The sequence below is a fragment of the Melanostigma gelatinosum genome (assembly GCF_949748355.1).
Source record: "Melanostigma gelatinosum genome assembly, chromosome: 23".
Taxonomy (NCBI): Eukaryota; Metazoa; Chordata; class Actinopteri; order Perciformes; family Zoarcidae; genus Melanostigma; species Melanostigma gelatinosum.
This window is the reverse complement of record NC_136656.1, coordinates 9,500,482-9,514,646: the sequence shown is the minus strand read 5'-3', so window position 1 is coordinate 9,514,646 and position 14,165 is coordinate 9,500,482. Positions and strand designations below refer to the sequence as shown.

Genomic DNA, 14,165 nt, shown 5'->3' with positions numbered 1-14,165 from the left:
TGCAGTTTACCAGAGAGCCTGTAGTTGTTTTAGTGTAAAACACAATCACAAGGGACAACCGCTAGAGTGGAGATCAATTAAAGGGAAAATGTATTTTTCTCATGTTATCTAGTTTTCCATGTCCTGATGTACACAGAGTCCTCTTAATACAGGCGGTAGGTGACTCTCACAAACACCAAGTCAGTTACATAAATATATATATATGATCCAGACAGAGAGCGCCAATGACCATGCTCACCCTTTGTCCGCAACTTGTCTGCTTTGCGGTCTCACCTATACTCTCGCCCAGTAAAACCACAGTCCTTTATCAGGCTCCTGAGGAGCTCCACTGGAGCAGTCGGGGGTTACACACACAACTGTAAACCTCGTATGTAAGATATAAAAAAGAGAGAATGTTTATTCTAAGGCAGCCAATACCATGGCTCAGAGCTGACGAGTTGTTAGCACAGTGGTATTTGCGGCTTCTTAGCCGAAACCCTTAAAGATCAAACCCCTAATAAGAACAATGTGTACCAGTGAAGAACCGGGAACACGCTTTACTGTGGCCCTCCAACCACCTGAAACTACAGGTCAGGATTACAAATTGTCCCAGGAGGATGAACTTCCCCCTCCTCCTCCTTTAACCTTTGACTTGGTCAGTTTGACTGACACACGGGGAGGAAACATGATGCAGAGGTACCTTGCCTGCATGCTATCAAAACACTCCTTTTTAGCAGAACTTCAAGGGATCGTGAAAGAGTCAGTGGCATTGTGTTACCGTGTCTGGTGAATGACAGAAGAAGTCCTCCAGACCCCGATTGTCACATTAATTCATGTGTTCTTTTGTTGTTGTTTTACACAAGCTTGTTACTTTGGTATCGTACAGTCCTAGTCCCAAATATCTTGGTAAATACAATTACACGAATGCTTTTTCAAAATGTTTCGATTACATTTGCATGGTGGCGTGTGCCCTGCGTTTAGTGTTTCTCAGAGCATGAAAGCGGCTGACGCTGAGGTTTACCGATGGTTTTACTTCCACATATTCCCTTTCTTGTAGGGTCAGAGAAAAGATTGATACAGCTCTTGTAAGTCTGTTAAATATACAGTCAAACAGCAGTGGGGGCATATTTAGCTCCTGTAACATGATATTTTTACAAAATGAAAGGTAAAAAAAACCACTACAAGTTGTTTTATGGCCTGGTGTATTGACTTTTTTCAGTCTTCTTTATGGTTGCCAATTTGTCACAACCAAATAAGGGACAAAGGTGCAACAGAATATACACACAAAAAACAAAACTACATTATATGCAGAGGGTGGAGGCTAATCTTCGGAGTCCCACAGCCTGAGGAAAGAAGCTGCTCTGAAGTCTGGTGGTACGGCAGCTGATGCTTCTGTAATGCTTGCCAGATGGCAACAGGCTGTTTTTTAATATCGTTTTCTATCTTCGCAGGCACCTCTTGTCACCGATATCACTGATGCTCAGTACATGGGTACCAATGAGGTTCTGTGTGGTTTTAGTTACCTGCTGTAGAGCCCTGCCGTCCTGGGCCATGCACTTCCCATGCCAGTTTGTAATGTCTCCAGTCGGGATGCATTCTATTGCTCCTCTTTCAAAGTTAACAAGAATTTGGCACAGGAAATTTACCTTCAAAAGTTTCCTTTAGAGGTACAGCAATTTATGAACTTTTTCTCCCTCGGATGGAGATGTGTGAGGCACCTAGCTTTAAGTATCATTGTGTAAGCCTTTGTGGATAAAACCTAAAAATGAATGATCAAATAAATCACAATTTGGTCCTTCACTGCAAAAAATGCAATAAATACTGCAAATGCAAAAGTGGAAAAGAGGGGCATCATGACTCGCCAAGTCTTTTTCCATGGATGGTTTTGCTGCTCTTGACTGATTCAAGCAGTCCTTTGTCCTTTTGGAAAGCCAGAAAGAACATGATATAGATCTTTATGTAGGGCAATTAGATTTCAGAATGTCATTGTTGGCACTGCTCAATACATCGTGAACACAGTGGTGTTTTCCAAAGTTGACATGAGCATTATCTGTTGCATATGCTGCGATGTGTCTAATATCCAGTTCATGCTTTTCCAGGCGGTTCATCAGAGCTTGATGTTTGCCATTTGCAGTTTTGCTCACTGGCTTCATAAAAGTCAAGGAACTTGCGCCACACTCGATCAGACACGGAGAACAGTTTTTCTATTGACCTTGTTTGAGGCATCGGTGGCAACTAATAAATACACAGGCTCGCCTTCGGTCTGGGACAGATCATTCAGTATATCCCACACAGTCTTTGCTCCGAAAACATTCATTGTAATCATCTCAGCCAAGTGCCATCTTTTCCTTAACATTCCCAGTCTTAACCCCGTCTCATATTTTTAGCAGGTTAACACATATTTAGACATTTTTTGGCAGGAATTGGGGTATTTAGGTCGTACACTACTGATGCGCATAATGGGGCCTGTGATTAAATGACTGGTGATTGCACCTGTGATGTGATCAACGCACGATCTGAATGTGCCGTTGGCTGATCTGAGTAGAGTAGCTCCCAATACGGGACAAGAGACGTCCCCTATGGGACAAACCAATTTGGCCCAATACATGTGACGAGTTGTCACCTTTTGCAACCAGGCAACTAGGGGTGACTCGATGTAGTTTCGTCGCTGTGCCTGTCCAAGAAATGGTCTCTAAGAATATTAAGATTAAGAGGTTCTGGGAGATGGATTGTTTTTTTTTTTTTTTACTTTGGAGAAAGCCGGGCTGTTTTTCCTCTATTTCCAGTCTTTATGCAAAGCTTAGCTAAGCAGCTGCAAGCTGTAGATTCACATTCATTTACATCCGAGTTTGAGAAGGAAAGCGAAAAAGAACATTCCAGTAAATGTAAAACTATTCCTTTAATGGTGATTTGCCTGGAGTGGGGAAAGAGGGAAAGTACTGCATAAACCAACAACCGGTGGTCTCATACTTTCTGTGTAAATCCTTTCGTACTTGACCTTCAGCTTGAGCAGTAATGTGTGTACGATTGGGCAATTTCCGTGGAACAACTCGCTGCATAAATGTTTCATCAACAAGGTAAGAGGATGGAATTACCTTTTATTCCTTTTTATAAGGCTCCCCTGACTGAATGCAGCACAATTGCTTTTACATCATGTCCTGCAGTAAAAATGAACTCTGTGTATATAAAGCCTGTTGTTATCGGCAATGACTCAGCTCCGGAGGAAGGTCCTGCTTGAAACTGTGATTGCTTTGTGAAAAAACATGCCCTCATTAAGCGGAATTAATGGCTCACAAAAGTAAGTGAAGTTGCAGTAGTTTGTGTGTTTTCTTTCGAAAGGAAACATTGACAGAGGTTAGAAAATCAGGAGCCTTGTTCATTTGCAGCGCTTTTCCTACCAATTTATTTCGACTCAGAATTGCACTCCAGCTTTTGTGTTCTTGATGTATCTACGTATATTTACATCATTACAAGTCCATAGTGGCAAGATTGGCATACTTTGTGGTCTGTAATAATTTCTTATAATAGTGTTTAGTTGTTTTGGGGATGACTTTTGGAAACTAAAGAAGAGATTCACATCCCGGAGAGCCTTGGAGAGGGGTTTCCTGGGTTGGGAAAATAAATTGGGGGCTGGCTGAGTCTTCCGATGATGATGCTCTAATTTGGTTTCCACTCGGGACCCATGAAGTGCACTTTCGGCGTTATCACAGGGCTCATCTGCGCTGTTTTTATTTTATTTAGGACAATCAGGGAAGTCATGAAATGATGTCGTCAGTAGCTAAGTTTATGGGGAATTGGTTTGAAGAACCGGAGGGTTGCCGGTTCAAGTCCCCACTTGGACTGGTAGCAGAGAATAAATATCACTGTTTGCTGTGGTGTACTGATGCTTTTGTCATAAATAATCACACAGAATGCAAAGATTACATTGCCTTTATTCGCACTACTATATTGTACAACAACAGAGAGGCTACTTAGTTGGAACTCTGTAGACCTTTCTTTTCTTTATTACTATTTTCAACTTTGACAAAGGCAGCGCATACCAGATTGACTCATTCTGTTCTTACCTACACAATAAAAGCCCTAGACATATACACTGCGTAACTGTTTACCAGAGAGAACTCAAAATCAGACAGCTCTGGCTCAAGAGGACATCAACCTTCCATCTCAGTCTGTCAGTACCCGCTGGTCTGGTGAGATGAGGCCTCCCTGCATTCTTAGGCTGGACTTTATACTTACAGATAATACCATAGCTGATGTGACATACTGCACTATTATTCTATTCACTGGAGTGCTAAATGGAAAGATTGGATTGTACTTTTTGCAGCCTGTGCTAAGCAGAGGGCTTAATTGGCACTCGTCTTTAGTGAAGGCAGTTTTGAGAGTTCAGTGGAGCATTTTCAGTTTGATGAAATTCTAGTTTCAGACTTCAATTACATCATTCTTTCATTTGAAATGAGAAAAAGATCCCTTCGCTGTCGTTTCACGTCCATCGTACATTGCTAAAGTGTAACAACCATAACATCTGCCCTGACTGAAGAGTTTCATTTGAGCAGTGAATTCAACAACTTCACGCAGCAGACTTAACACTCTGCTCCAGACTCTGCTTTCCATTTTGCTCCTAAATCTTTCATCCCTCTATTCTACTAAGAGACCTCCTTCCCAGCTTATTTTCCGCCCCGCCCCCCCTCATCGCAGCCTCTCTCTCATACATTTTCCTTTGCTGTTGACAAGATAGGGTATCTATGACATAAGAGCCTGTCCCCGTCACGCTTGCATGCTCAAACTGTTGCAGGAATAATCCAACATAGGTCATGCAATGCTCAAGTAAACACCAGCCTCAGACCACCAAGGCTGGCTGATAAGTTGAAGGATAGTGAAAATGAAGCCCTTTAAAGCTGTGGGGATGAAATATAGTTAAGTGTGGAGAAAAAAATGATATTGCACTCACAACCATAATGGGAAGATCAAAGGGGATGGAAACCCTCGTGAAATTGCAGGTTAGTACCAGTATTACTTTTGATCAAAGGTCTTTCTAAAGGCTTTTGTGGTGTTTTAACATGCGGATGCTTGAGGTTTGTAATAACATCAAATATTCATGACGAATTCTGCAAATGTTGAAGTTAAAAGAAAAATCATCCTTTGTCACTATTACCAGCAGCAACAGCTACGCTGGTATTATTGTCACCCTGTGAGATTGACTGAGTCATCACGGCAAAATGTGTTACTGGAGACACCCACTGTGTAGCGGGAACTACCACAGAGGAGGTTTTTGAGTACTTTGCCAGGTGTTCTATATATGTCTGCCTGTCTGTGGCGTGGCAGCTGTGCAAGATGCAGCCACACAACTTTACAGGTATGTCGTTGAGATCAGATTGAAGGCAGACTGGGAAGATGTTTCTGGTCCGAGCAAAGACGCCGCAAGTAGGAAGGTATAAGTAGTGGGGGAAGGCTTCTCCCCGATTAATGCCCCATACCCAGATTTGGTGACGCAGCTGGTGCGATCGCATCGAAAAATGGTCGCTGATTCATTGAGAGTTTAACACTTTAAAACTCTGCTTCATTTGGACTGTGTGGTGGTGGTTTGATCAGATTTGATTGACAATAGTTGTGTCTGAAATCACTTCCTCGTTCATTTACTTCTCCTTATAGACACTTAAAATAACGCCAACACTATCTCCAGGCCAAAATACCATTTTTATTTTTGTCCGTAATTGAGTTAAACGGACCCTTTAATTACTTAGAATTTATATTTCAATGAGGGAAAAGATCTTGCAATGCAAACATGAACAACTTGGAATATGTTGCACACTTATATACTGCATGAATGGAAAAATGTACAGGAAATACATAAAGAACGTATATGATACTATATAAAAGCACATATTTGTTCTGCATAATCCCAAAGAATCCCATATATGATGCAAATATTTAAAAGAAAACTTTACTTTAGGTGCACAACCAGTGTGCGGAGAGTGGGCCTATTGTGTGCCAGTCTGTTGAAATAGTTAAATCAGTGTCATACCATTTTTCAATAGCACGCAGTCTGCTTTCCCCCAGTGACTTCATCCTGGTTGAGGAGCTGCAATGACTGTCCTCGAGCAGTTTGGGGCCCTGTGGTCCATGTTATATGGCTCTGCTTCTCTAAATCCATCCGCACACGCACCACAGACACAGACGCACACAGCACATACTGGCTCACACATCCCTGGTGATAAGGTCAGCCAGCAGTCGTGTCATTCGTTAGCAGCAGGTATAGGGTTACACATGATTTCAATGTGATATCCAATAGCCACAGGAGTCTTAAACACAGATAAAGCATTTCATTTGAACTTGAACAAGAGAGGGATCATTTGATGCTAACCATGCACTGTATGTCCCATTTGCCTTTTGGCATCTTGGTTGCCAATTTCATTCCAGTGACCAGAAATGCTCTTGCAGCTATTTCAGCAGCCCAAGCGCACACACACACACACATCTATGTGATACTGCACATATCGCCATCAGTATGCTTGGTACAATATTTGCCAAACACACCCTTCGGTCAGCTTCAAAAGCAACTGATACCAAGGAAGGAGTCACTTTGCCACGTGTCCATGTGCTCATCTGGATGCCATCGGTTCACTTTTCAAAAGGATAAATCCGGATTCTACCTGCTGGAATGATCAAATTACAGTAGTTTATCTTAAAGTACTAACAATAAGCACAGTAGGTTAATTTGCTTGCATCTGCATCTCAGTATTTCAAGGTCTAATAAGGGCTATTGATTGACTAACGGGGTACTCGGGTCGGAAGCTTAAATCAGTCACTGACTGTAGCTAATCAATGCTAGGTTAGGCTGAGGTTGCTTTCCCCTCTGCGTGCCTCTGCTGAGTGGATAAATTAACTTCTAGTCTTGGCCCTTCCTCAGTGTTTAATACATGTGCAAATCAGATTCCACAAGTCACACCTGTGAGACCTTTTGTCCTGAAGCCATTGACTGCTGATGTTTCTGTTAACATGCTTCCAACACCTTGTGGTTTTCTTGCAAGCTGAGACCCCTCTCGAAGGCCCTGCTTCCTCCTCAGGAGCGTTCCAGCCTTGACACTGAACCGAAGGAAAAACCTAGATGATCCATGCGTGCCTGCCAGCTATAGCTGTACTCATGTCATTTGTCTTTCACGAGTGTGTGTGTGTGTGTGTGTTTGACGAAGAACTAGAGAAGAGCTGCTTGTTCGAATGATTTTCAGTCCTTGAAACGGTTTGTTCAGAGTGTACGAGTGTGTGTGTGTGTGTGTGTGTGTCTTTATTTTGGTGTTGGGTGTAAATGTCCACTGCAGGACTGTAACTGCTCAATCAATGCAGAGACTCAAGTGAAAAAGCAGTTAAATTGTCTGCAATCAGTGTAGCACTGCAAGTCTATTTTACTGTGGCGGTGTGGGGAGAGAGATGCATTTTTAATACGAGTTCAATCTGCCTGACGCAGTGTTAATGGGCCCTGCAGCGACAGACACATTCCTTGCATCATAATGGATTGACTCTGGGTTTAATGAACTGATAACTGGCATCTGGACAAACACAGCGCAGGACCCAACCGACACACGCACAAACTCACACACACACACAGGCACGAAATTGGCATATCTATCAGGGATGGGTGTAGAAATGAATTCATTTCAAGTTGATAGCATCCTCTGACCACTACTGAGTGTACACACACATCGACACGCTCGCAGAAAGTACGCATCATTCATTTATTTTTTAATCAGTTGCTGCACTCTGCGTCATAATGAACGCTGCTTTATATAATTAGTTTCAGATTCGTGTCGGGGCGATGTCCTGGGACTGTCTGACATTAACAAGTGTCCTGTTGGTACTGTGAATTAGTTTCAACTTTAACACAATGACAACACTGACATGGACTCTTGATTATATCACAACTGTGTGTTTTCATGATGTCTTGTAATTGAAAACTGCAGAAGCGAGTTTCATTAGAGTTTGTGGAGCAGGCATCATTGTTCATTCGCCGTCACGACTGTTTGTTCAGTGAGAGGTCTTGCTTTACGGCCGTTGTATAAATCAAACTGTAAATTCACAGCTAACAAATCACACTCTTGAGTAGCAATGTAAACAGATGTTGAATTACACATAATTAATGCAGGTAAATACAAAGAAAGTGGTAGAATCTGTTACAGCCCTGTTATACTTTATTCCAAAAATGGAAAATCTGCATTTAAACTGTGTAGACACACTGTGTGTGTGTGTGTGTGTGTGTGTGTGCACGCACACATGCACTATTTAGAATACTATACAAGATATTATGTGGTGACAAAATAAGTGCACCAAAAGAGTATAATGAGTAAATGTAAAAATCAGACACAATGGTCTCTTTACTGGGCAACAGATTAAATCCTATTTGGAAGAACTATTAAGGAAATGGCTATAATCATCATATGTATTCAGGAAATGGTTGCATTAGAGTTAAGTGCAGTTGGAAATAAGGATAATGAAGATACATATGCCACTGAATCAGGAAATGATGTGAAATATCCGTTTCGGACATTGTTTTTCGAGGTCAGGTTGAGATTCAAATGTGTGTCTTTGGAACATTTAAATAACCTGAATTCTCCTGCAGAATTTGGTGTTCATATCGAGTTGCCAAAACCCCTATAGAGAACATGTCGGATCTCTTGATTTAACATTATAGCGTAGTACCGGTAGCTTAGCCCACTCAAAATGGTTAACAAACTATTCTACTGTTCTGTATTATAATCCACGGTTTATATTTTGCTTGCAAGAAAAATAATCCAAACAGCATGGCTCCTATTGGCTGAAGAACCACTGGCATTAAGAGAGGTTGACGGTAGGGTTGCTCTTTGAAATTGAATGGCATTACATGCTAACCATGCTGTAGCCTGATATCTGGAATGTGGAAAGTTACGTCTAATTTCCAGGAGTTGAACTTCCATTGACACAATGTGCAGCTGACTTTAAGTGAATCGCAAACATCCATAAATCTCATGTTTGCTTTCGGAAAAAAATCCAACCGGGGGCGAATGTCTGTGTTATGAACAGCTCTTGTGTGCTTTTGTATGAACCTTCAGATTACCTTTTTCAAAGCTGTGACGCCCATTAAAGAGTTGTTTGATTCTGTTATGTGGAGAAGCACATATGGCTTAACAGGATCAGGTGAACAACCAGTCATGCTACGAACATTTAGAGAGCAACAAGTTCCTGCAGCCATGCACAGGACTGAAAACTAATTCATAAGAAACGTTGTTCTGCTTTCTGTCTCTTCATCTCTCCTAAATGGTTTGAGGAAATGAAGGGATTAGTACAAGTAGTTATGAAGGTCATTCGGAGTACAACAAGGGCTTCCTTTCCGGAGTGAGTTTGCTGGGTCACAAGTTCAAGGGGACCTTTTCTATTTCTCTCAACAATGCCCATGACTGATGACCTCAAGAGGAGTTAGAATCTGGTGGAGACTCAGTCCAGATCTTCATCTCGTCCTTCTGTTATCTGCTGACTTTGTTCGACTTCCTTGAGTTTTGAATCAGTGGTTTGGCCGGAGACACACAGGTGCAGTTCAACTGTAAAGTTTAACTTTTGTAACCTGAGAGGTCAGAGCAGTTCGATAAACTACACATGTGATGAGTTCAGGAGCACACGACTTCACACAACTTGTTGAGTGCATACAGAGAGTAATAAACGACTGTGGGGATTTCTAACCACGGGTACTTGCACCCAGGTGGCAACAACTGGTTCTGAAAAGTGAAGCCAATGCCAAAGTGCCCAAAACTTGCATTCTTTCTAATGGCTATCTGGCATCTCCTCTGGTTGTAAGAAGTCTGGTTGACAGACGATGCTTGTAGCCCTGGGGGATTGTCTGCAGTTGTTTTTTTGCAAAGGGGAGCGATTGTGAAGTAGCTCAACTACCGGTAATTGTTTGGATAAAAATGTATGATTGGAGTCAGCTGTAATACCTGAACACCACCTGTTGAGAGCGCATAAAACTAGACTGCAAGCAAGCAGAAAAGTGAAAACATTTAGTTGTGTGATGGATAAATGGTTGAAATAGTTCAAAGTAATTGGTAAGTTGTTAAGATAGAGAGATGAGTAATGCATGGGTGGTTTAAATTAATGGTGGGTTCAAGGATGGAGTACTTGAGTTTCTGATATGACAGAGTTGTGGGCGTACGTCTGACAAAAAACGTAACAAACTGCTGAATACACACAAATTCTTAGTATTTAAAAGTGATCTTCGCTATTGTCTGTGAGGTTTCACCGAGAGCTCTTGAGGGGAGTGAATTGCAGAATATTTTCTCGACGTAGTTCTGTTGAAAACGTGCACATATTCCAAAGTCATTGTGCGGGACAGGCTCTGCGTGTTCGCTGTTTTATTTTACAAATCGCATTTTGACAACAATGCACATCCTGTTTCAGATGACGAGAGCAGTGACATTTAAAGATGAGGCCGATTGTGAAATTGTGGTCCAATTTTAATTTTTTTCCCTTGGACAGTGGACCCAGTGTTCCATGAATTATCCTTTTATGTGTTGATTTATTCATCGTCATGCAGAGTAATAAGGATGTTGGATCAAAATTGTTGTCCTCTTTGCCAGACGTTTCCACAAAAATGTACTTGTAAAGTAACAAATGATTGTACGGTAGAAAGCCAGGTTTTGTGTAGCTTTAGTTCCGTTGACCTGGATACCCGATAGTTGCCAGGATTAATAAACTTATCCATCCATGTTGTGGGTTTAAATGGACTATATTAAAGTCCATTTCGACAAAATCTTCTTAAATCCTTGGAATGCTTGTAAAGACATTGATCATCAGATTTTCTTTTTGAAATATTCTGAACATTTTCATTCAACCACAGCTCCAAGTTTAAGTACCTTGAGATGGCCCAATATACTGTATCCTTGGATTCTGATACAGACGGACAGTGATGAAATTGAAGAGACATTTTCCAAATGTTTTCAATGTTTTTTCAAATATATTGAACTGTTTGCCAACACAATGACGCAGACATAACTTTTACACCGTCAACTGGAAATTGAAGTGTAGCGTTCATACGATTGCGTAGTTGTTGTTTTTTGGAGAACCAAACCATTCAAAGACACCGGGTGTCAAAGTCACGCCAGCAAAACAACGGCAGGTCAGTTTCTTAAAACGTTGGCACTGGAATTAATGTATTACCATGAAATTTCCTTCTGGACATTTTATTTTTATGACTCGTAATTAAACAGTGAGGTCAGCATGCGGCACTTTATGTATCCAGGGAAAATAGTTTTAAAAGGAATCATGGAAAATGTGTAGGGAATCAAACTCTGTGTTTGGCAGTAAGTTCTCAATAAGCAGGTGTTTGTTGCACGGCTAGTAGGAAGTGCAGCGTCTTAATGTCTGTTGTCTTATTTGAATCATTACTCAACAAACAACAACAAATGAGTGCAGATGATGTTTTAACATGGGACAATGCAAATTATATCTCAAACATGTTGAGAAGTCTAAAGCCAATTCCCTGCAAACTTTGGAGGTTGCAGCTGGTACCCAGTTTGCTATTTTTGGCTTAACTTTGAGTCTGAGGAATGGCTGTGTTGCTTTGCGAGAGAACCATCGAGTGGTCTGATTCTGTGCATCAAGCTCTGAAACAATGCTGGTATTGTTAATGAGTCAGTTCAGGGCTGGTCCACTTGAAACTGATTGATTCGGAGGAAAAGAGAAACGGAGCAGCGCTGCCGTTCTGTTCGCTGTTCAGAGCAAATCAACATTGTAAGGATGAAGGGTAGTATTAAAACGCAATCGTGTCTCAAATGTATGAAATATAAACAAGACGTTTATTATGTCAGGCAATCCGTAGCTTTGAAATAATGTTGTGATGAACTCAAACAATACAGCCATGGCTTGAAACAGCATGTTTCACAATACTGCCAATTACACGGGATTCTTTTCTGCCAAATTGCATTAAAATGGCAACTTCTATCAATATTTGGGATTGTAAACAATCTTGTGTTGTTTTACTGTTCCTAAAAAAAAAACTGAATATGAATGAGACTTGAAAACATTGTGCTAATGATTCCATGCTGTGATGTGCAGAATGACAATCTTGAATATTCACTCGTCAATATTCCAATTTCCTGAAAGTTTATCACCGTGTTTTTCAGCGTCTAGTGTCATATTTAGCTGTTAGCTGTGTTGATTTGGAGTTGTTAAAATGTGACGATGTAGACAAACTATTTGTTTAATTATGACAAATATTATATTTGTATTTTTAACATAGTAGATTTGAGTTGCCTGATATTTGTGTTTCAGACTAAAACAGCCATGCTGGCAGCTAATGAGGCTGTACTCGGTCTTTGGAGTGTTAGCATGCTATCATTTGCTAATTTGCATTGAACACAAAGTTCATATGAGGCTGATGGGAATGTCAGTAGTTTTCAGGGTTTTTTTGGGAAAGTTTTGGTCAAATTAGAATTTTGAAGTGATGCTGTAAGTAGTCGAGGCATTCATGTATCACCAAAGTTACAATTCACCCTTGGGGGGGGGGGGGGCAATGCATGTCTGAATCAAATTTCATGGCAATCCATCCAATTTCAGTCAAAACCACAAATGTAAATATTGTGGCGGCGGAAAAGGAAAAGAAAGTTGGACTGGTCCTCCGGGGACCCGGATGTCTGTACACGGCTTCTTGACGATGCAACCAATAGTTGTCGAGGACGGTATATCTGGAACACAGTTGTGGACTGACTTGACATCGCCATCCATAGAAGCCACACCAGCAGCACGGCCTAATGTGAAGCTAAATAGCACTGATAATGTGGCTTTCTGCTCCTTGCTTCCTAAAAAGCAAGACCCCAACACAATGTAAAAACACAATACACGGGGGGCCATTTTGATTTGTCCGACCACAAACTCTGTCCGACCAAACCATTTGAATGAACGACAAGTTCCACTTTGATTTATTTCCCCTTTAGACTCGAAAGCTGTTGAAAAGGTTGAAAAGGTTTCAACAGTTCCTAGTGTTCATAGTTGTTGACCCTCATCATAAAATTCCCTGCCACATTTTTTTCTGAAACCACTGTTCCATGACAGTACTTGGGACGCTGTGAGAAAATAGCAGGCCAAATACAATGTTTTTGAGCATGAATAACGTTTTTCCTTGACAGGCAGCTTTTTTTTTTATTGATGACCAGAGGATTCACAAAAATTCTCTTTTTTTGTCTTAATTGATTTAAGAACATGTGAGAACTGCCTTTGACTGGTCCTGAACTTTAAGTTATTCTTTCTCCCGTGTTTCATACACTGAAACGTTATAGCATTTTTCTTGGCATATTTCTACAAAGTTTTAAATGTTACTGGTACAGTTGCTTGGTATCTCTCGTTACGGTCTATAATCGGAAAATAAAAATATTGCGACGAATAAAGTAACTCACGATGATATCTGAAAATAATGTTGGGTATTTTGTCTTGACCACTGACTCCCATGTGGGGAGTGTTTTCTCTGCAGCTGTCAAAAATACACCACCAAAATCAGGAGGATGTCGTATCGACACACAACAAAAATCCTCTGAGGTGTCGAGTGTCATTTCAAAGTCAGCAATAATGAAGTGACTGCCAAGTGCAGTAAACCCCCTTCTGTTTCTTTTAAAACCTTGAAAAACAAACCTATGGAGAAAGCGGGGTTGATGTGAATCATGGTAAAGTGAGAGTCAAACTCCACCTGTGGTTACATACTTTAAACTGAGCCTGGACCCTTCGCTGGCAGCGCCTGACATTATCCTGGAAACGGTCCAATAGGAGCGGAGTTGGAGGCTGAAGTGGAGCCAACCAGTGGGATCAAATTGAGGACTAAGAGTTGCGCAATATAATCCTGTATTTTGCACCCCAGTAATCTGGAGTGTCCTAAAAGGCAGTGTTCTGATTTATTTAACTCTTCACTTTGTTGCTTTCATTCCACTTCCATGTAGAGGGAATCCTTCCGAGGTAGCAGGAATGTTTATTGGATGACGTGCTGAAAAATAAAGAGGTTTATGCACAGGCTGGGGGGGGGGGGGGGGGGGTTGGAGGTAATTAGTACGGTTGTTTTGTACTCTTAGTCCTGTTTTTTTTTTTAGCTGACGATAAAAGCCCCATGTCATCGTTTGGAGCAACTTTAGACACCCAGGCAATTATTGCCGAGCTTCGCAGTCTGGTCAAAAACTTTCACC

General features: G+C 41.2%; 1 protein-coding gene across 1 annotated transcript in view; it reads left to right on the top strand.

Annotated features, from left to right (window-relative positions):
- The window catches only part of col25a1 (collagen type XXV alpha 1 chain), a gene marked incomplete at its 5' end in the record, with an annotated part of 130,466 nt that overhangs the window by 56,894 nt on the left and 59,407 nt on the right, over positions 1–14,165 (top strand). The gene's annotated exons all lie outside the window — the stretch shown is intronic.